The 21,768-nt window shown below is 47.4% G+C and overlaps 1 long non-coding RNA gene across 2 annotated transcripts; it reads left to right on the top strand.

The window, feature by feature from the left end:
- The first annotated feature begins 17,357 nt into the window (after positions 1 to 17,357).
- On the top strand, positions 17,358 to 21,394 carry LOC128795250 (uncharacterized). 2 transcript variants are annotated; one of them, XR_008433453.1, is made up of 4 exons: positions 17,444 to 17,928; positions 20,162 to 20,190; positions 20,532 to 20,630; positions 20,749 to 21,394. It is a non-coding gene; the product is annotated as an uncharacterized LOC128795250 (long non-coding RNA). The 2 variants fall into 2 exon arrangements; XR_008433454.1 differs by lacking the exons at positions 20,162 to 20,190; positions 20,532 to 20,630; positions 20,749 to 21,394 and adding exons at positions 17,358 to 17,408; positions 18,820 to 19,223 and having other exon boundaries at positions 17,766 to 17,928.
- The last annotated feature ends 374 nt before the right edge of the window (positions 21,395 to 21,768 follow it).

The raw sequence follows: 21,768 nt of genomic DNA, 5'->3' as shown, positions 1-21,768 counted from the left end.
AAAGCCTGTCCTCTGGTTTACCAGAGAGGCCACAGGGAAGGTATTGACACAGAATGAATTTCAAAGGAATAGTTTCCACATATTCTGTAAAAAGTATTTCTTGATATTAAACAACCAAAGACAATATGTAAGACGTTAGTGATGGCTGTTGTCTGTTTGTTTGGTTTTTTTCTCCTTTGGATGGTGTGATGCTGATTCCTGTAGCATGATAGAGATCATAAATCCCCATCTTTAATCCCAGTATAACTAAAAAAACACCTCTTTAAAATCTGCCCTTCTATTTCCCCCCTAATTTACCCATACACTTGTCCTTGTGTGGGATTTCAGGACAGCAATACAATTAACTTCCTACACATACTGGATTTTTTGAGCTGCTTTGATTCACAACAACGCTTTCCTACTTTTTTACCTATAGATACACTGGTTTTTTATTATAGCCTGATTAATATCAAGGACTTGTTCATTCTTTGAAGCATTTGTCAAAATTGTGAATTTGTGCTTCAGAATTCTTTTGATAAAACACAAAGTTGATTCTTTAAAAATATTTTCATTCCTACTTAACTGCTTTAATTTAATATTCTTAGACTAATTTGTGATACTGAAATGGAGTTTATGCCATTCCCTCGTTTTTCATAATCCTATGTAATTTCTTGTCCTGAGATTGTTTAATTTCATATGTATTTGTTGGCATCCAAAAGGGATCATATTTTTGATGGAGGTGGATGATGACACATACTCAGAAAACAAGGTAATGCAGGACAATACTGTTCTATAATAATCTGTTTTAAAAGTAACAATTCCGTGTGAATTGTGCCTGTCATTTTCCTCAGCTCTTGTTCTCTCCTGTGTCCCTTCTTCATGTTGCTGACCGTTCTTGAATCTATTTCTTTGATGAAATCTCAATTTTCATATTTCTTTAAAGTTTTTACCAGTTAGATGTTGTTACAGCTGTTGCAAATGGTGCCTTCCAGCTAGAGATTCAGTTGCTGCTTTTTGTTGTGGTTTTTTTTGTAGCTACTGCCAGGTTTTATGGATGTAAATCATAGTGGCAGTGCAGTGGTAAGAAGCTATAATTGTGCCCAGAAAAATGATCCAAAACATGTAAAAGTGGTTGGATGGCTGGCTGACAGAAAATGTCCCTATCCTTCAGAGAATGTATACAGTTCCGTAATGTCATCATGCTTCCCAAACCCGACTGTGTAATTTCTGCTGAGCTTTTCTCAGCAGTTTTTTGATTGGAAAATAAGAGGAAGAGTCATCATGTTTTGTGTATATTAGCTGTTTTTGTCAAAGAAAAAGCTGCAGCTACCAGCTTTAAAAGTGAAAGTTATGTTCAGCTGATAACAGCTTGAATTCTGCACTTTCAGAAAAGCTATTTAAAACAACCTAATAAAATAAAATATAAAAATAATAAAATCTCTGGAGGCCTAGAACATCTCAAAATAGGAAGGAGAGATGTGAAGTTGGTAGTTACTTCATGAAAGCATTGGTGTAATACAACAAGGCTTGGGAAAATGGATTAATGAGCTTGCAGACAGTTTCCTGTTTGTTGAGGTGGATAATGGCAGGTGAGAGATCAGGGCACAGAGCAGCAGCTTGTTCCCAGTCTGGTGGGCTGTGGGTAGAGCTCGAATGATCTCTCAGAAATTTAGCAGGGATGGTCTCTTTGTGCTCATCTAGCCCTTCTCTAGACTGCTCATTCAGTACCTTTGCCCTTCAGCTTTTGTCCCTAAATCCCCTGTACCATCTGTAGGGCCTGGCTGTGGGATGTTGGTGAGAGCACTGTGCTGTGGTTCCTGCAGCTCGTGGGAGGGCTGGGTTGGCTCGGGGTTTCAGCACCACTCTGATCCCGAGCTGCCCAGCACTGGGGTTTCCATGCTGGAGAGCTGCAGCCCCTGTATCCTGGCCAGGAGCTCCACATGACACCTGCTTCCCAGGCCATATTGCCACCGGGGAAGCCTTGCAATTGGCTGCTGCTTTGTGAAAACAGTTAAACCACAGTTCTTGAGCGACATACGCACCCATCTCTTATTATTTAACACACTCTTCTCACAGGCTTAAATTCTGTTTTCTTCTTTTCAAACTGCTGCACTCCACCAAAAGCAAAAAAGCAAACCACATCCACTTGTTTTTCATATCATGCACAAAAGCACTTAAAGATGTGACGTGTCTTATATTTAGACTGCTCTTTGTATTGTTCATCTTAAAACACTTGAGCTGTCTTTTACACAGCTGTTCTTACATATCAACTGACAAAAACTGTCTTTCCATTATTTCTGTTGCCAGTTTATAATCTTCTGAATCTTGAAAAGCAGATTTCTTGGGGTGTTTTTTTTAAACTGAATTCTTCCATTACAGACAAGAATCAAAGTGCTCTGTGAAACCTAGCGTGGATTAGGGAAGTGGCATTGTCAGTGAAAACAGTATCTTGTCAGTTCCATCCTGTTTGAGGGACTGATGGTGTTACACTTTAAGGGCTTATTGTGTAAATGTTTGTAACTGGAGAAATCTATGGATTTGGACTATCGGTCGTTTTCCTTGTTAGGGACCCTTTTATTCTTGCTCATATCAATACCTTGTATGTGGTGAAAGCAGCTTGTTGAAGTGCTGTGAAGTAAAAGAAGCACATGTTCTATTTAAAGCTGCTTTCATTACAAATTCTCTCTTTTATTTATTTTTTTAACCTTGCAAGGCTTCATATTCTTCAGACTGACTTTTAACTGCATAGTTAAAACTCACTTGGGTCGGATTTGTAGATCTGACAGAAAGAAAGGGTGCCCTGTAGAGCAGAGAGACTGCCAGTGATGCAATATCAGCTATTTGTGTTGGCTTTTCCTGGGAATTGTGTTGAGTTAGCCAAAGAGAAATAGGCTGTTTGTGTTTGTACTGGCATACTACTGATTTGTCTCAGATTGTGACAGAGCTACAGATTTTGTGGATTTAGACAGTTTAGAAGCATTGTCTCTCCACATGCTGTTTCTGTAGTTAACAGTGTTCAATGAAGGCGACTTGATCCATTAGTAAAGTTCAAAATATATGTATGTCTTTTAGTTTTTTCTTAGTCCCTACTCACAAGGAAAGCCAAATTTCTTTGAATTCAATTTGCTGTTAATCTCATTCATTTGTGAGAAATGAATCATGTGTGGAATGGTCCATGGAGCCAAACCACAGCAGCCAGTGATGTATAATCAAAACTGTGGGGACTTGGCAGGGTGAGTCTTGTGGGTGGATAAGGACTGGTGTTGTAGCAACCACAAGCATTCACACAGATGACAGCTCCAGGTCTCGTTCACACTGGCATAACTCACATCTGGAGAGCAAAGATGCTTTGACCAGTTGAGCCCTGGCTGACAGCCTGGCCACTGTGTGGTTCCTCCTTAGGCTCTTCCTCCTGCATGGTATCAGACATGTGGGGTGCCCATCTTCTCTGAAATGGCAGTTAATTATTATTATCATTCCTATTACCACCGAATTATTATTAATTATCATTCCTATTATCACCCAGCTGTCAGCAACCTTCCCAGTACTGTAACCCTGGGTCAGCCACCTTATGACTCCCCCAATTTAATTTTCAATTGCTCAGTGTGGTCAGCCTGAGCCAGGAAATGCAATCATGTCTCACCTGCCTGCAGAGTGAGATAATTAATTTTTTTCAGGAAAATGTTAGAAATAAACCAACTTGATTTTGGGTCAAGGCTTTCAAGGCATTGTGGTCTAGGAATAAAAGTACAGATCTGATGCATCAGCACACCCCTAATCCCTGTCAGAATTGGTGGGGAAGAGGAGTGGGGACCCTCCTTCACCTGTGTAACATTCAGTGGGATGATTATTTTCTGAATTTCAGAATAGTGGTTCTTGTGATGAGGGACTTTTCCCACACAGTTTTAAGGAAGGAGGGTGCATGTTACAGGAATTTGGACTGAACAAACCAGATCTTGGCTCAGGTACACATTATTAAATAAACTGATGTTCGTGGTACAGCTGATTATAAAGAACTCTGCTTCCAGAGGACAAGTCTGGCAATTAAACAATGTAAAGCTCAAGTTAGTAGCACAGGCAGCTCAAATCAGTATATTTTATAAGTGATACCTTGGAGCCTTTGCAAAGTCAAAGAATTAATTCTGTTTTCATTCTAGTACCATAGCATTTAGGGAGAGAGTTCCCTGGCTTTGTATGACAGTCAGCTCTGGGTAGATAATTTCTGGTAACTTATTAATTGAATTTGGCCTCTTTGATTTGTTCAGACATTGAGTGTTCCTTCTGTTATTTTTATTTCTGTTGCTACTATCTTTGGTGGAGATTCAGGTATTTTTTTCTGTCACTGTTCCAAAATACATGGAGTTTTTCTAGTTATCTTTGGTCCCTGTTGTATTTTCTTAATAGATACCATTTTTGGACAACCAAGGCTTTTTAATGCTGTTTCAGTATAGTTCTTGACAACTAACAGATTACTGAGTGAAGATAACCTTCATATTGGCAGACAACTTGAGACTTTTATGACAGCTCCTAGTCTCCAACTAGGAGAAGAAATTGCAACCAGATTGAGGAAAAGTTGCAGGTAATTTTTTATGACATCCAAAATGTTGTAAAAGCAACAAAATGTTTGTTACTGTATCCAAACCAGACATAATTTTTAGTGAGATTGTAGAGTCCTGAGATGGGAAAGGGGTTCTGTGCCTGACCCAGTGGAGCACCCTGTGCCACAATTCCTGTCTCCCTCACTTGCCCCAGCCAGAAGGAGCCAGACCCCCAGTGCTGGGGGCTGCCCTGTGTCCAGCTGGCACAGCCTGGTCCCTGCTCTCTCCCAGCCTTCTTGGGGCTGGATTCACCTGAGGTCCTGATGGGAATGTTGCTGCCATGCCTGGTTCACAGCTGTCTTCCCCCTGGGATAAGCTCTCTTAGGGGCTGGGGATTCATCCCCGCCTCCCTCTCTTTTTATTCCTTTATCACTTTGTTCCTGCAGATCTTCACAAACTAAATCTCTACAAGAACATACAAATAAGCAGAACCGTTTTTGTTACTTTGCGGTAACAGAAAAATCCTTTTTTCAGAGCAGAGAAACCACAGCAGGGTGAAGAGGAACTTGGTTAACAAGACTTTCATAGAGAAGAATAATAGTGATGAAGAAAGCAACCTTCTTAAAGAATACTTTCAGAGGTGTTGTGGTGAGAGCAGGGCTGAGGATTAATTCTCCACTGTGTTTTGTCAACTGGGTCTGGGGACTTCATCTCCCCTGTGTCACTGGGGCCCAGTGGCAGGACACTGGGAAGGGCTGTGGGTGCACAGGTGTCTGTCTGTCCCTGGAGCCTCTTTGCAGTTTGAAGTGTTGAATGCTGTTCCTGCCTGAGAGCAGCTCTGCAGGGTACTCCAGCCTCCCCTCTGCAGAGGGTGAGGGTTTACCTCTGCATTAATGAACAAAATGGAAGTAGTTCAGGAGTCAGCAGGAATTAATTTATCAAAACGGGCTGAGTTCTCTTTCTTACAAAAATATTAATATAGAAGAAAAATATTAAATTACAGGAGCCTCTGAAATTAAGGACTTGACAGAGTAGAAAAATAAACCATGAGATTTTTGCATGGTTTCAGTGGCTGAGAAATTTGAGAGCAGATTGTACTTTTCAGTAGGGTCAGGATGTGCTTTACAGATGCTCTGGTTTAGATGTGTAATGGAAAATAGGTTTTAAGTGCTGGAATGTTGCTGTAGTGAGGATGGCTGTACCTCTCCCTGGAGAGGGGCCAGGTGAGTGATGCTGGGCTCCCTGGAGAAGGCTTCAACATTCTTCACGTGCCAGAAATTTGGGGAAGAGAGAATACTTTTTGTTCAGGCCTAAGTGCAGTGTAGATGTAGCTAAATTTATACCAGCACCCAAAACAGATGTTTTGGGTGGATGTTGTGGTGCTTTATGCTGCACAGATTCTCTTTTATCTCCCCATGTGGGTCCTGCAGTAGCCTGAGAGACGTATGCTTGCACAGCTGAAGTGACCCCTGCAACAGCAGGGTTGTCTCCCTGGTGTTCTGGGGATACGTGGCCACCAGAAGGGCTCCCTTAAGAGATCCAATTACAGTATAAATTCCATATTCTCACTGTGATGTCTCTGGGGAACTATCTGGGCTTGTTTCAAATCCACACTTCATTATGGATCAGTGGGGATGAATGCTGTGTAAGCTGGTTGTTCCATTTCCATCCCAGGGGCTGCTCTCTGGTTCTCCTGTAGGGCCCCTCTCAAGATAAAAATTAAAATGGGACGTCCTTACCACATGGTAGTGGTCTCTAGCTGGGGCCTTAGGAAGATGTTCTCTCTGAATCATCAGCAAAAAAATTGGATTGTGTTCTCTGCTAATATGTCTTAGGATAGCAGTTCCACAGAAGCCAGTCATTCAACTTTACATATTTTCCCCACATTTTCTTTTAGGCTGTCTTCTGAATGGATTTCTCACAGTGACAGAGGTTTTCAGTCTGGGAAATATTGATTATTTCTCCCCTTTTGTGGCTGCCAGACCTAGCTGTAGGACAGACATCTGGCAGTGGTGTCTGGGAGCACCCACCTTGGCCTTTGGAGCCACAGACCCTGTGGATACCAGTAAAGCATAAAAGCAGTAGTGTGGGAAACTACAGGTCTACTGCCAGGCAGCTGATGATAGAAGATATACAGCTATATCATTTCATTCATAGCCATTAACTTCATCACTTCTTTGCAGCCTTGGGTATGAAATTGGCAGCCTGACCAGAGTGCTGTCCTTGACTTTTTACTGCCTTCCTTAAACATTTCTTCTCAAATTGTTCCAATTTCTTGACTCATTCAACATTTGCACAATTGTCAAATATATTTTTGGCATAGGAAAAGAAACAGAATCCCACAATTTTTATTTAAAATTTGAGTAGTTTTCAACTAGACTTTGATTAAATATTCTGCTTCTGAGTGGATGTCAGGGTTGAGGTAATGCCAACTCCTGCACCAATTAGGACTAATCAGTGTCATTTAAAAAGGAATTTAGGATCTATCAAACATGATATGCTTTCCATTAAATAATGAATGTTTCTGTCTCCACCCTCTCTATGATAGTTGAAGTCTCCTTGGCTCTGTAGAGGGATTTGTTTTAAGCCAAACTAAAACTTCGCAGGTTCTTCTTTCCATCACTGAGGCATTGTTTGAGTGATAAAATAAATGCTAGAGGAAATAGGAGCAAAACTTTCTTCTTTCTTGAGGAAATGACCACAACACCTTGGATGACTTGGTTTTCTTTGCTTCCCTTTTGCACTTCATGTACCTGGATCCATTTTATTGCATCTCTTCAGTGCCGCTGTGCAGAGCATTATGGCCATGGAGGGCACAGAGCTGGGGGCTCTGTGTTTCCAGGGCTCTCACCTCGCTGGGCTGGGGAGCCCTGGAGCAGAGCCAGCAGTTTACTGGAGATGCATTGGGAGTGGCAGCATGGGAATGGGTGCCTTCCATCAGCAGGGAAACAAGCCCAGGAGAGCCTCGGCTGGGAGGGTTTTAAACTGCTCCTTATTGCCCTCCTTGAAACTGTGCAGGACATTGTCCCCCCTTTGGAGGGGCTCATGTTGAAGTGCTTTGCAGAGGTGAGTTCTCAACACCCCATGACATCAAATTCTTTGTGTTGAGCAGGGCTGTTCCCCACAGCAGCACAGTAAAGGTTCTACAGTGCTCTGGGTGCAGCAGAGATGGAGGGATGGGGGTCTGAACTTCTGTAACACTTTCCTGGGCTGTTGGTGGGGCCATACGTCTTGTGTTGTGCTGTGTCACAGCTGTTTCTGGATGGGAAGTGTGCATGTGAACATCCAGAGACTCGTGTGGGAGAGGGTTGGGTACTGGCTCAGCAGGTGCTCAGTTCACTCCCCAGTGGAGTTCTAGCAAAAACCTGATCCTCTCTCACTGTGACTGCTCAACAGAAGGCTGAGCTGTGGCAATGGCCAAGGTGTCTGATGTACACACATCTTCTCCAGTGCCAGGTTGGTGTCCCAGCCATTGAACAGATTTCCTCAAATCATTACAGTACCTTTCAACAGTGGTGAAGTCTGTGATTCCCTGCAACATGTTGGAGGCCACATGGAGCCTCCCATCTAAATTGCATTTGCTATGATTTCCTTTATTCTATCACAAAAGACCACCGTCTGCAACTTGTAAAAGTTCATGTGCAAAGTAAAATCAGAATTCCACTTGAAAAGTTTCTGCATGTATCTGAGTAGCACAGCTGGACACAGAAGTTGGAATTTCACAATTGTAGGGCACAGCCCTACAAACAGCATCACACAGTGGTACTGAGTGCTCTCCATAGACAGGAGGAGATGCTACAGTCCTCTCACTGCCTTCCCAACTGCTGGGAGCCCACCTAGCTCAGAGGCAGGGATGTTCCAGAGCTGCACAACCTTGGCACAGACGGGCAGGGAATGGCTTGAGGGAAGATGGACAGTACCAATTGGCTTGCTTCATTTAGGAGCCTTTGGACTTTCTGCTGTTTCTCTGCCACACGGCGGAGCTCTGTTTGTCTTCCATCCATAAATGAGGCTGAGGAGAGCTGTGGGTTGTACAGGGCATCCACCTGAAAACCCAGTGTGAGAGGAGCTGTGACATTGTGGGGTGAGCTGTGGGCTGGTCTGTGCAGGTGCACTAAGCTGCAGTGTCTCTCGTAATTGAGTTTTGGGGGACAGACTGAGAGGGGATAAGAGGAATGGGAGTCAAATGAGATATAGGTTAGGAAATTTAAAAATACTGTAAGAAAGGGGAAAACAGGGAAATTTGTTAATACCAGTCAAGCTGGTTATTTGTTGGTTAGGTGGACCCACGGACGTCCTGGGAAAAGAAGCCATTAAGGAAAATGGACCTGCCAGTAAGTGAGAGATGTGATTGAGGAGGAAACTGCTGGTGCTGCTCTAAAAGCCTGGGCTTTGAAGGAAACTTAAGTGTTGGGTGGAAATTCTGAAGTCACTAAAATGGAAAGGAAGTTGGGAAGCCACAGAAGGCAGAGAGCTCTGCATTGACCTGCTCGGTGATGCTGAGTTGGCAGCAGCCTTGTTCAGGTAGGTGAGGCAGGAAAGGCAGCTCCTTCCTGCACAGAATGGGCCCCTGTGGCAGGACAGCTTCCCCTGGCAGTGGGGCTCTAATGCTCCTCACCATTGGTCTCTTGCAGCTTTTTGAATCTCATTCATTACAAAATCATGTGTGCATCATGAACGAGAGGCCCTGACTTGCTTCTTGTAGGTCTTGGTTCAAACCCCAGTGGGTGAGAGAAAAGCAGCTCCAAGGCCTGTGCTGGGCTCTGGCTCCTCTCCAGGCTCCCAGCCCCCAGCTCTGTGTGATCCCACAGAGGAACACTCAGCCCTTCTCCCTCCTGGAAAGTGGTTTGCTGCTGTTGCAGGATCTATGGGTACAGCCCCTCCTGCAAGTGAGCATGGCCACTGTGAGTCCCTGTGCTCACAGAGCCATTCCAGGGAGGTCTCCAGGGAGTCCCTGGGCACTGGGATGGGGCAATGGTTGCAGATGGCTCCAATCCCACAACCAGTCAGTATGGGCAAGAGCTGAGACCTGGGTGAAACAAGAGCTTGTGGATTTCCAGTGCGCAGGGCAGCAGTGCCCTTCCTTTAAAGAAGTAAGTGAATAACTTAAAAACTGATTTAGTCAAACACCTCCAGTCCCTAGGTCAAGTCTCTCCTAGTTGGGCACAATAGTGTTTTCTGTCCCTGACAGCCTCCAGCTCTACCCCTGCTGGGCTGTGTTCCCAGGGGCCTGCCCCTGCTGGGTGAGGGGCCATGAGTGCTGGACCTGCTCCCTGTGTGCCCAGGGAACATCAAGCCATAGAATTATTTAGGCTGGGAAAGATCTCGATAAGACCACGTTGTGGTTTGACACTGGCCAAACACCAGGCATCAGCAACAGCCACTGACTTGCCCTCCCCCGCCACAGCTGGGCAGAGGAGAGGGGAAAAAAAAAAAAAAGTAAGTAAGGGTTCATAAGTTGATACAAAGACTGGGAGAAAAACACTCCAAGGGCAAAACAGGCTCAGCTTAGAGGTAAAAAGTGAATTTATTACTAACAGACTCAGAGGAGGATAAAAGTAAAATAAGCCCTTAAAACACCTTTTCTTCTCCCAACCCCTCCCTCCTTCCCACCGACAGCACAAGGAGACAGGGCGTGGGGGTTTGGTCAGTTTGTCACCCAAGGTTTTCTTCTGCTGCTCTGGGGAGGAGTCCTTGCCCTGTGAGACCTTGGGGTCCCTCCCACAGGAGACAGTTCTCCATGAACTTCTCCAGTGTGGCTCCAGATCTTTCGAGCAGCAATCCTGCCAAAACTGCAGTGCCATGGGTCCCTCCTTCCACGGGCTGCTGTCCTCCAAGGACAGGCTGCTCCAGCCTGCAAGCAGGGCCCTCTCTCTGCACCGGGTCTCCCACCGGGTCACAGCCTCCTGCAGGCACCCACTGCTCTGGCCTGGGCACCTCCCCAGGGGCTGTGGGTGGATTCCCCCTGGATCCCCAGGGGCTGTGGGTGGATCTCTGCATCCCCCCTGGATCCCCAGGGGCTCTGGGTGGATCTCTGCATCCCCCCTGGATCCCCAGGGGCTGTGGGTGGATCTCTGCATCCCCCCTGGATCCCCAGGGGCTCTGGGTGGATCTCTGCATCCCCCCTGGATCCCCAGGGGCTGTGGGGGCTCAGCTGCTCCACCATGGTCTCCCCAGGGCCTGCAGAGGAATCTCAGCTCTGGCCCCTGGAGCACCTCCTGCCCCTCATCCCTGACCTTGGTGTCTCCAGGGTGTTTCCCTCACTTGTTCTCACCTCCTTCTCTTCCCTGGCTAGAAAAGAACTGCATGTGCCCAATTTGTTTTGATTTTCCCAAATGTGTAATCACACCAACCTCTCTAAGCCAGCCTTGGCCAGCAGCATGTCCATGTTCAGAGCCAGCAGAGATCAGCTCAGTCAGACACGGTGGAAGCTTCCAGCAGCTCCTCACAGAAGCCACCTCTGTGGCCCTGCCCCCTACCAAAAACGAGGCCCAGCAAAACCAACACAGACCATGAAGTCCAACCAGTAAGACAGCACTGCCAAGGCCACCACTAAGGTAAGTCCTAGCACTAAAAAAAAAAAAAAAACCAAAAAAACCAAAAAACAACAACAACAAAAAAAAAAACAACAAAAACAACAAACAAACAAACAAACAAAAAAAAACCACAAAAAAACAACAACCAAAAACTTTTAAATCCCTCCAGGAATGGGGACTCCACCACTGCCCTGAGCTTGACAATGCTTGCTGTTCAATGCTTGACAACCCTTTAGGCAGAGAAATACTCACAACTATCCAACCTAAAGCTCCCTGGGCACAACAGGAGGTCATTTCCTTTCATCCTGTCACTTGTTACCTGGCAGAAGAGCCCAACTGCCACCTGGCTACCCCCTCCATTCAGGCACTTCTGGAGAGTGAGAAGGTTCCCCAAGACTCCTTTTTTCCAGGCTGAGTCCCACAGCTGCTTCCCTTTGGACTTGTGCTCCAAACCCTTCCCCAGCTCCATGGCCCTCCTCTGGGAACACCACTCAGCTGCCTTGCAACATTTCCCACCCTCCCTGTGGGAGGCAGGGAAAAAGATTTAGGTCTGTCTTGAGTAAATGGCTGCAAGGTGGTGGAAGAAAGTCTTCAAGTGGGGTCAGCTCGAGGGTGCTGTCCCCAGGGCACAGGAAGTGGTGGGGATGAGCAGATCAGTCCCACCAGGTATCATCTGACATTCACATTTTGTCAGGCTGGCCTCCATCCTGTGGGTGTCTGTCTGTCCAGCCCACAGACATCTGTCCTGCTTTCCATGCCCTGGAGCCTGGATATGAATCCTCCCACCTGGCATAGGACCCTACTGGCTGGAGAGGGAGCCCACTGTATTCTGGGCTTGTGACAGAAATCTGAAAAGGTTTTGTGACTTTTCTTCATGGTTCAGGCAGGGGAAAGAAAAAAAAGGTTTTGTTTTTTTTTAATGCTTTGTTCTTGCTCTGCAGTTCTGCAGCCTTTCAGGCACCTGAGTTAATGTTTGTTCTGATGAACTGCTCACTCTGCATTGCTGTGGTCAGACTGAAGTGGTTTGTGCTGGGTCACTAATGAAAAATAGATATTTGCATTTCTGTTCCAAGCTGTGTTCAAAGCACCAGGCATGAGCGATGGCACTCAGTGAGTGATTACCTTTCATTGCTTGGCCTGTGACTCCTGTCTGCCTGCTGCTTTGATGCCAGATCTCCAAAAAGGCCCAGAACTCACCTGGGGATGGGTTTTTAAATGTGCATCATCTAATTCAAGTACAAAGCAGATGAAGTCTTATAAATGTGATCAGTCACTCAGGTGCTTAAGTTAAAGCACTATCTCTTTGTAAATCCCAACACCTGTTAATCTTCAATCAGAGCTGCTGGCTGCTGTGTTTTTCCCCAATTTATTTATTTTTAATATCTAGCTACCAGTATGGCAGCACTTCACTGTTCAGTGCTGGGGGAAAACCTGTGCAGCCTTGCTAGCAAGAATGTCTGGGGAAAGCAATGTGATTTGTGTGTGTGCACGAGCAGTGACAGAATTGAAGTGTAAATAAGGGTTTGGGCTGTGTAAATCTGTGCTGCAAGAGGTGCTGCTTGGTGCTAAATCCCTGTGTCTCAGAGGGAGGAGGCAGCAGGAGGCAGTCTGGATGAGGAAGGAAGCAGTGAACACACAACTTTTCCCCTGTCCCAGGTGAGACTTTGGCACTTTGCAGTTGTGGGGTTGGTGGTGCCCCACGGCTGAGCCAGTGATGATCCCACTGGGGTGCTCCAGAACATGCTCCATGGCTGTGCTTGGTGCCCCTGGGACAAGGAGGTTTTCAGCATGTTGGGGTTAGTGAGTGAAGCCTGGATGGGGCCCCAGAGCAACAGGGCAGCACTGCTGGGACAGTCCTGTAGTCCCCTGAAATGGACTTCGTTTGCTGGCACTGGGGAAAGTGCTGAAATTGCCCCAAGGAGCCCTGCAGTAGGAGCCCCTCTCCCCAGGAAATGCACCTAAACCTCCTTGCTGCTCACACTCAGCAGGCACTGGGTGGAGGGGTGGGCTCCTGCCCACCCCCAGCTCCCTCAATAGCTGTGTCTGGGGAGAAACAGTTTTTAATCCAGAAGAAATTTTGCTTAGGGAAGAAAGGAGGCCAGTTCCAAAGAGGAGAGGTGAGGTGCTGGGCAGAGGTTTGGCCTCTGCCTCTGAGGGTGGTTTCCAGACAAAAGGCATATTTATAGAACAGTCCAGAAATAGCAGTGTGAACTATCTGCAAGACACTTGTTCCCTGCCAAGACATTTGGGGTGGCTTAGCCATTTAAAATATTTTAGGCACAGAGCAATATCAGCTGCCATCAAAGCTTGCACAGGAGAGCAAGAAGTGCCCTCTGCCCAGAACTGCAAAGCTGCCATGCTGTATTTGCAAGCAATGAAGTCTAATGTTAGTGTCTTTAACTTAATTTATGTTTGGAGTGCAAGTATGATGGAGAGAAAAACAGTTAAACTTCTCTTAATCCCTTTATTTGTCCCCCCCCTGCTCAAGCCTGGCTTTCCCAAGGGAGCTGCAGCTCAGCCCTTTCCTACTCTCCTTTCACAGAAGGGGACAGAGGAAGGCAAGTCCCACACCCAGATGAAAAAAATACAAAGGGAGATGCTCAGAGGCCTGGAGCCCCTCCCCTATGGAGAGATACTGAGAGGTGGGACTGTTCAGCCTGGAGAAGAGAAGGTTCCTGGGAGACTTTATAGCACCTTCTGGCTGGAGAGGGGCTTTTGACAAGAGCATGCAGTGATAGAACAAGGGGCAATGGCCTTACTTTGTCAGAGGGTGGGTCTAGGTGAGGTATTAGGAAGTAATTCTTCCCTGTGAGGATGGTGAGGCACTGGAATGGATTGCCCAGAGAAGCTGTGGCTGCCCCATCCCTGGAAACATTCCAGTTGGATGGGACCCTGAGGAGCCTGGTCTGAAGGAAGACATCCCTGCCCATAGCAGGGGTTTGGAAGTTGACGATCTTCAAGGTGCCTCCAGCCCAAACCATGCTCTGGTTCTACAATTTGCCTTGAGCCAAGACCCTGCACGGCCCCGGGGCCCGTCCAGCCATGCACAGCCACCAAGGACATACACAGGGCTCTTCCCTCTGTGCTTTGGGTCACTTGTAGATGCTGATGGATGCTGGAGGGGAAAGAGGAGCACTGTGTCTGCTTCCCTCATGGATGAAGTTGTGGTTTGGTGAACTGGAGATTTGGCAGAACTGTGGTAAATAAATCAAAAAGGTGGAATAGAGGGACTGGACAAGAAAGCAGCTCTGCTGCTGCCCCTGAAGACAACGTCCAGTGTTTGGTCTTTTAAACCCCTTGGGTGCTGCTAAATGCGGGGCGGCCTTTGTGCAGCCCAAGGGGGAAGGCCACTCAGTGGTGCCCCATAAGCCCCATGGATCAGTGTAACAGACACCCACAGCAAAGGAAATCATTCCATTGGTTTCAAGAGGCTCAATCCAGACTGGCAAATGTGAGTGTTGAGATGAGTTTTGTTCACTGCTGCATTGCATTGATTTGTCCCATACCAGCACTGCTCTGTGAAGGGCGTGTGACAGTCCCCACTTACACAGGCAGATCAGTGCTGCACGCTGCTGGGGAGTGACTTTTCTGTGGAATCCACTGTCTGAAGGACAGCTGGCTTTGCCAGTATTTCTGGCTGTATGTTCTTTTCTGATAAAAGGGAAAAAAGAGCTTCATCCACCCTTCCCAGGAGTGGCCAGTGCAAATTTCATGTAATACATGTAATTTGAGGGCTGGGGGGCAGTGGAGCTTTTGGAAGCTATTAAGTCACTGTACTTAACAGTGATTTAAAAGCAACTCTATTTCCTTCCCACAGGTTGGACCTTTCCTTACCCCTGGAGCACATCTGGGGCTCAGGCAGGTGGAGGAGGGCCCTGCTCCCTGCAGCTGCCAAGAGATGATGAAATGAAATGGAAATGAGGGTGTCCTCAGTCAGAGTGGAGACTCAGCTTTGCTTTCCTGCAGGAAAGGGGGAATCTCTTCTTGAGGAGTAGAAAAGGCCACGAAATCCACTCTGTAGGATCCAGGTGGAAGCATTGTTACCCTATACAACAGCAGGACCAAGGGCCTTCTGTTGCCTGTCTTGACTGCTCTTGGAAGATCCCCAGGGTCTTGCTCATGTGACCTTGGGCTTTTTTAGGAAAATACCAATATATGCTGTTAGAATGAAGCAGCAGCTGAAGCATGGCTCAATTAAGACAGGTCCTTTCCACTGCATAAACCAAACTAATAAACCACAGCAAAGGTAAAACATTCTAGCATGAGAAATTCGGGCTTTCTATGAGATATGCTTTCTCTAGCCTCTTTTACTTATTTGTTAATGGTTCGTGTGTGAAATGACAATCCCCACACCACCACCTCCTATCTGGTGTAACCAGCTTTTCCTTATGGTAATGCCTGCTGCTGCTGCTGCTCTGCAAGGAACAGAGATGCTCTGCCCTGTGGAAATGTGGTAAATCATTGTAAATCAAATGTGGTAAATCATCACCAACATCATGCAGCAGTTTGGTGTTTCAGGGGCTGGAGGTTTTGCTCCACTGCATTTGTTGTGGTGTTTCACATGCTCATAGAAGAGGCAAATGCCAGAAATCAGAACTGAGCTGTAAAACTCATATAAAAATTATGAATAAGTAATAATGAATAAATAATCCTGACCCAAAAGCCAGCTGTGCCCATCTCACCCTGGGCATATCCCTCTGTTTTGAGCCAGACAAAGCAGGCATTACTGGGCTGCATTCCAGGAAGGAGGCCAGCCTGAACCCTCCATGTCTGACCGAGTGGAGTCACTCTTGGCATTCACAGGGATGCTCCAGCAAGGCAAGTGACTGGGGGGCACTGAGGCAGGGTGTGTGAATGCTAAGCTTCTATCTGCCTCCTGATGAGACCAGGAGATGGGGGTGGGATGTGAGGTTCCAATAACATGTCAGGGCGGTATTTAGAGAGCAACCTCACCCTATTTCCACCTCCATGCCCCCAGATTGCTGGAAGTGTCCCAGGCTGTGTGTGGCCCTGCTCTGCCTGTGGTGGCTGTGACCCCTCCTTCTCCGTTGAGCACCCCTACACAGGGTCAGTCATGGCCAAGGCTTTATTTCAGCTCAAACAGGGCTGCTGTACTTGTGCCTCTGTCTGGAAGGTAGAAATACAGACATGGATGTTACTGTGCCCCAGCTCCTTTCTCCCAGCTTTGGCCTGGGTCAGGCAAGGCCACTGGGCCAGGGGTGAGTGTTCAGCCAGACTCTAGGCTGAGCCAGGGCTCCATTGTAAAGCCTGTGTCCCCTCATGTCCTCTTTAACATTTATGCCCAGACTGCAGAGGTTGGAAGTATTTCCAATCAATAAAATAGTTTGATGAGACCAATCAATAAAAGATGATAACCAGCAGTTAAAAATGGAGGAGAGATCCACTGGCTGTAAAGCACCAGTGCCATGTGCAGGCTCTCCAGACACAGAGCGTGAATTGCTGGTGGTTTCCAAAATCCGCCTTTCCTATGGGGTGAGGAAGAGGAGCATCTCTTGGGAATAGGAGCAGCTGCTGGGATGAGCTCTAATGGCAGCAGTGGGGCATCCAGGCTCTCTTCTAAGAACCACATCCACTGCCAAAACTTCTTGGTCATGGGTCTAGAACAGATTGTGTAGAGGCTCATGGTCTCCAAAGCATCCCTGTGCTTCAGCACCTTCTTGCTGCCCTGGGCTGGGGGTGGCAGGGCAGTGCAGAGCTGTTGGTGGGGGTCTGAGGGGCTGCTTGGATATGAGGGAGAGGTGCTGGGGTGTCAGGGCAGCAGCAGGGAGTGTGCTGCCAGCTGAGTGTCTGCTGGGGCCAGGCAGCAAGGCCAGCTTGGTGCCACCGGGAGCGCTGAGAGCTGCAGCTAACCCAGGTGATGTTCCATGGCAAAAGCATGAAGCCTTTAATCAGGATCTGGCTAGCCTTTCCATCCTTTTAATCTGGAGGAAGTGGTAAAAAAATCCTTGGAGGCCCAAAGCAGGGGAGATCGGAGTGCTGTGCAGAGCCTGTGTGATCACTAAAGCCACATACATTGTTTTTCTTTCATTTAACTAAAGCCCAGGAAATGTAAACTGTGATGGTTCTGCAAGGAGGAAGCTGTACCACAGATCACTTCCTTGACAAAGGCAATTACAGGTATTTGTGGTTTCTGTGTGGTCTGCAGCTGTCAGTGTGACCACTGGGCACTGGCTTCCCTGAGCCCTGCTCACACTGGACACCTGTGGCAGTGGTGACGTGTGTGGTGACAAGGAATGAGCACACAAAGGTTAAACCTCACACCCAAAGGTTAAACCTCACAATGTTGTCTGCTCTTGGAGGATGGAGAGAATTTAATTCAGCAGCTCAAAGCCAGGTACTACACAAGCCAGGTGGAGAGCTGGGTGAGAGGTGCTGGAGGGAGGGAGATGGGAAGCTGAGGATGCGGAATGGCAAATGAATGGTTAAACAGAAAACAAAGCAGCTGCTGTGCTGGACCTGAGCCTGGTGCTGGGTGCACCACAGTGAGCAGCAGCTTGGCTGTGGAGCCACTGACTGCACCCTCTGTCCTGTTCTGGGTCAGTCCAGCTCAGGAAATGCTGACTTCAGAGCAGTTCCCACACATCCCTCGTCGCGTCATCCACTTCTGCTGTGACTGATTTACCCAGGGACCAAATTTTGTCCAGCAAACCATCTGAACTTTGTGAAAGACTAATTCTTTCTTCCCCGTGAGGGTGGTGAGGCCCTGGAATGGATTGCCCAGAGAAGCTGTGGCTGCCCCATCCCTGGAAGCATTCCAGCTGGATGGGACCCTGAGGAGCCTGGTCTGAAGGAACACATCCCTGCCCATAGCAGGGGTTTGGAACAAGATGATGTCTGAAGTCTGTGATTCTATGGTAAGAACTGGGGCTGCGTTCTCCCGCCCTGCTTGAGCCCTGGGCAGCTGCTGCCCTTGAGAGACAAGCAGGGTTGGACTATGGACTATCAGGGGTGGAGAGAGATGGCTTCTCTGTCTTCCTTTGTTCCCAGGGTCTTGTGCTAGGTGCCCAGTGCTGCTCAGACAGTAGCAAAGAGCCTGCAGAAGGCAGAACTGGAACTAGCCTTTATTTCTGCGGGAATCACTGAAGTCTCTTGGCAGTGGGAATGCCTCACCTCGCTCAGTGCTCCCAGTGGATTAAAGCTCCTGGTGTTAGAGATGTGTATTTATGTTACCCTGGCAGAGCTAACAGTGCTTGGCTCTATGGGAGCATTGTAAATCTGAGCCTTTCCCTGTCATCCACACTCATCTTGATTTTAGAGCACTTGGTGGTACCTGGAGTATTTAACAGCACCTGGCTCTGACTAATGGTTACAGAAGCATGTAAGATAGAAAGATTAGCAGCTCAGCTGTCTGATTAATATGTAAATGTACCCAGATATGTGTGAGGGCTGTTAATGAAGTAGATCACACTTCTGCCTCTGTATATCAAAGGTGATTGATGGGAAAGTACTTCAGGTGCCTGCTGGAAAGTGTAAAAGTTGTTTTTGTCTACATCTTGCCTTCAAAAAATATCTGTAGACCTAGGGCTGAGATTTCCTAAGGGAAGAAAACCAACCCAGTCTGAGTTTAATCTCAACTAATCCAAATTGTTGGCCATGCTCCTGCAGTATCTGTAAATTCTCAGATAGGAATAATCCATCAGGATCTTGTATAACAATCCACACGGTGTCTTAAATAAACCTTCCTTTTGGCTGTAGCCTGCAGCTGACACTTCCTATAAATTATTTGATGATGCTTTATATGACAGGCTGGAGGCTGAAATGAATGTTGTGGTGAAGGCAGGAGGCCCCAGCCCCATGGAAGAGGTTCCTGTGCTGCTGCTTCCACCCAGCTCACGTCACATCACAGCCCCAGTCCCAGAGCCTTCTGCTGGGCAACCCGGGGCAGCTGCGTGGATCAGGGAAATCAGATGAAAATCCTGAGGCATCAATGGATTTGTGGAATGCAGGGGTTTCCCTGCTGGAGAAGGAACACCCCGTGAGATCTCAGCCCTGCACGCAGGGCAGGGGCTGTCACTCTCGGGGTGTCCCTGTCACCATGCTGAGCACTCTGTGTCCCTGGTGGGTTCCCTGAGTTCACTGTCCTGAGTCATGTCGGGCTTCCATCCCGCCCCTACAAACCACTGTGTACATTTCAAGATCACTGTGCAAAATAAAGCCCATTCTGCTGAAACTGGTGGTGGAGTGGAAATTTTGCAGTGGTAGTAAAAGCTGGGGTGATGCAGCAAGCGGAGCAGCGTGTGCTGCCTGCTCCAGGATGGGGCTGTGAAGCGCTCGCTGCTGCGAGATCTCACACAGATAAGGTGCATTACAGCACCTGGCTGTCAGAGGAGTTCAAAACGTTCAAACCCTGTTACAGCTCTCTTTTCCTGCCCCTTTCTCACTCCCGCAGGTATCTGGGGGGCTCAGAGCACACATCGTTTCCACCTCTGCTTCAGGCTTTGGGGAGCCCCAGCCTGTCCCCCTGGAGTGAGCCCAGCAGCTCTACCTAGAACGTGTCTCATGTTGCTCTCCCTTTGTCAGGGCGTCTCGGAGCTGGCTGAGGCTGCAATTGCTTTGTCCAAAATTTTCCATGCCTCTAGGCAGGTTTTTTTGGGTGCCGATTTTAAATAGAGAAGGGATTGGAGTAGTGTGAAGTTTCCTTACAAAAGGTATTTGCTGATGTTCTCTCTGTCATCGCAGTCGGTGAGCAAGGGAAGAGGGAGTGAGTGACAGGGTGGAAAGGCAGCAGGTCGCAATGCCACCAGCAATCACACAAACCATGGCCACACACTTGCCATTCCCTGGTTTCAGCTCTGGTTTCAGCATTTGGGACACAGATCCCCTTCAACACTCTTGCAGGAGAGCCCTGCAGAAGGTGTGAGGGCAGAAGGGTGACCCCTGACCCAGCCAGGGCAGGTCTGAGAGGGTGGGTGCCAGCCCCTGGCCACCCTCTGGGCATTTCTCCATAAATAAACACTACTGCTGGCTCTGAAGGGTTTTTCCTACCATCACATTTATTGGCAATCATTCACATAATTTTTCCCCTCGCTGCAGCAACGTGGGTGTACACTCTGGCATTTGTAAGTGTAGTTTCTTATTTCCTTCCAGGTCCTCTGATGCAGGAGAACCACCTCCTTGTAAGCACTGGCTCAGATAATGCTTTATTGTATTCCTGATGACAAATTGGTTTATGATAATTATTAGGCTGATGTTTAAAGCTTTCAGTGTAAATCAATGCAATTAAAAAGAAAATAATACTCCATAATTCATACAGATAAAGATATTTGTTAATGTTTCAGAAGAAAATTTTATATGAGGATTGTTCAGTCCCTGTGACACCAGTGTCCAGCTAATGATGCTGAACTGGGACTGTAACTGGGACTGTTTTTGTGTTTCATGGCTACCACGTGTGTGGGTCCCCAGCACTGACCTCAAATGCTGAGGGGCTGAGATTCCCTCTCCTGATTCTTCATGACAGCAGAAAGAGTCGGTGACTTCAGCACCTTGTTCCAGACTTCCATGATCCTTCTGCTGTGAGTTCCCTGCTCTGCCTTCTCTTCCCACCCTTCCATGAAAGGTGGGTAGAGCAAATCAATGGACATTTGGTTGTGTTCCCTGTGAGTTGGTCTGTTCTTCAGCTGGAAGATATGTCAGAGACTGAATTCATAATTTATGGATTTAACATCTTCATGTAGGCATCTTCATACCTATTATAGCAAAACTGTATTACAAAGGCTGCAAAGAAGCCCACCACACCTGAACAGGCCTTCTGACTGAGGCCCTGAACTGCTCACTGATGGAGGTAAGAAAGGAAACTCAGGTCTGGGGAGAAAAGAATAGGTTCACAGAGGGATCAAGCTTAGCACCTTCGGGGTGGAGACCACAGCTCCAGGGCTATCAGCTGCCAGGCTGGCACAGAGCCTCACACCAAAGCAGGGGAGGAGGGGAGGTCTTGGGTGTGTGGTGAAAAAGCCTCTGGTGAGACACGGCCCATCCTCTGCTGTGCACAGCTCAGCTGTGGGGCTCTTCACCCCAGAAAAAAGCTGAACCCACATGAAGGACAGCAGAGGGAGGGGCAAGGCCCATCAAAGCCCCCCCCAAAGGGGTTTTCAGACCCTGCACCAGAGATGAGGCAATAGATCCACTGTGTTGCAAGGGACAGTGTCAAACTTGCCCTCCCCAGGGGAGGCACGTGGGCCTCCAATGTATTCTATACTCTGTGGTGTGGCACGGCAGTGGCAGGGGACCCTCACCACCAAGAAAACCAGATGGAGGGGAGCCTTCCTTTCCTTCCTTTCTTTTTTCTCTTCTTCCTCTCTTTTTTCTCTCTTTCTCTTTGCCTCTTTGCTATTAATAAAGTATATAATATTTTTGACACCAACATCTAAGCTCATTTGGTTTTAATCACATTTTTGGGTGTATTTTGAACCTCTCTCAGTCCAATCAATTTTATTCACAGAGGCTTAGCTTCCTTTGGTCTTCTGTGTTAAACCAGTTCGTAACAAGATATTTAAGGTAAGGGTTCACAAAGTACAGAATAGTCAAAAAGCTTTGATCCCCCAGGCAGACTGGGGAAAAACACAGGGAAAGATACAGCCCTCCTTTGATAGACCGAGGAAGGGGACTGGTCCATCACTCCCTCACATGAGGCCACTGTTTGTACCACGTGGGAGACACCCCGAGTGGACTATTCATTCCTGCCCAAGATGCCTTTG

Source organism: Vidua chalybeata, chromosome 14 (genome assembly GCF_026979565.1).
Source record: "Vidua chalybeata isolate OUT-0048 chromosome 14, bVidCha1 merged haplotype, whole genome shotgun sequence".
Taxonomy (NCBI): Eukaryota; Metazoa; Chordata; class Aves; order Passeriformes; family Viduidae; genus Vidua; species Vidua chalybeata.
This window is presented reverse-complemented; position numbering and strand designations above follow the sequence as displayed.